The sequence below is a fragment of the Zalophus californianus genome, chromosome 8 (genome assembly GCF_009762305.2).
Source record: "Zalophus californianus isolate mZalCal1 chromosome 8, mZalCal1.pri.v2, whole genome shotgun sequence".
NCBI classification, from domain to species: domain Eukaryota; kingdom Metazoa; phylum Chordata; class Mammalia; order Carnivora; family Otariidae; genus Zalophus; species Zalophus californianus.
Genome location: NC_045602.1, coordinates 121198253 through 121199313, shown reverse-complemented (window position 1 = coordinate 121199313; position 1061 = coordinate 121198253).

The window sequence follows — 1061 nt, the reverse complement described above, 5'->3', positions numbered from 1 at the left end:
GTGTGGGGAAGTGGGAAGGCGTGAGGGTGCCAGGCTGGTGGACTTGGGCTCTCCCCCAGCCAGGAGCCAGCGTGAGTGCTGAAGTGGGGATGAAAAACGAGCAGCCTCGCGTGCATTAAATATTTAATATTCTCTCCCTGGGAGGTGTCAGGGAAAGGACCCTATAATAAATACGGCATGGGACAATTCCATCACAGAGCTCGTCAGTTAATGGCCTCGTTTGCTCTGACAGGAACATTACGGACACCGGGTGTGTGTCGCGTTCGGGCGTGTGCTTCCTTCGAGCCTCGGACCCACGGGGGCAGGGGCAGGCTGGAGACGACAGGCCTCCAGGGTGCCACTTTTCACTCTATTACTTAGAGAATCCGTGGCGTGATGGTCGTGTGAGCAGAGATTCGTCTAACAAACATATAGCACTTGGTACCGGCCTGGCCGTGTCACGTGGGTTCCATGGGTATCAAGTAGCCGGGCATCGGTGCTGCTACATTATGATGATGATTTCCATCTTACAGGCAGGGAAACTGAGGCTGAACAACTCGTCCAAAGTCCCAGTGCTGGTAAATGGAAAAGGTGGGATTTGAAGTCAGGCAGGCCGGCTCCCCAGTCTGGAGGCAGACTGCTGTGGGTTGGGATTCCAGCTCCATCACTGGCCGGCTGTGTGACCATGGCACTGTGGCTCAGCCTCTCTGGGCTTCAGTTGCTGTGTGTACATAATTGGGATGCCACTAGTTCTGTCTCATGGGAGTTACCAGGAATCATTTATAAAGCTTTAGTTGGCTCTTTTCTCTGCTTGAAACCCAACTTTGTCATTTATTGGCTGTGTCATCTCGTGGCAAGTGACTTGACCTCTCTTGAGTGTCAGTTTCCTTCTCTGTAAATGGAAGGAAAAGTCCTATCTCCCAGGGATAACTGGGAGTGCCCTCTGACCTCTAAACCTTGGGCTAAGCCACAAATGTTCTGCTTAGTCTTGGGAATGTCCCAGCATGCCTTGTGGGCCAGACCTGGGTCCGGTGGTCCTAGTGTGTCCCAATGGGTCAGACCTGGGTCAAGTGGTCCCAGCG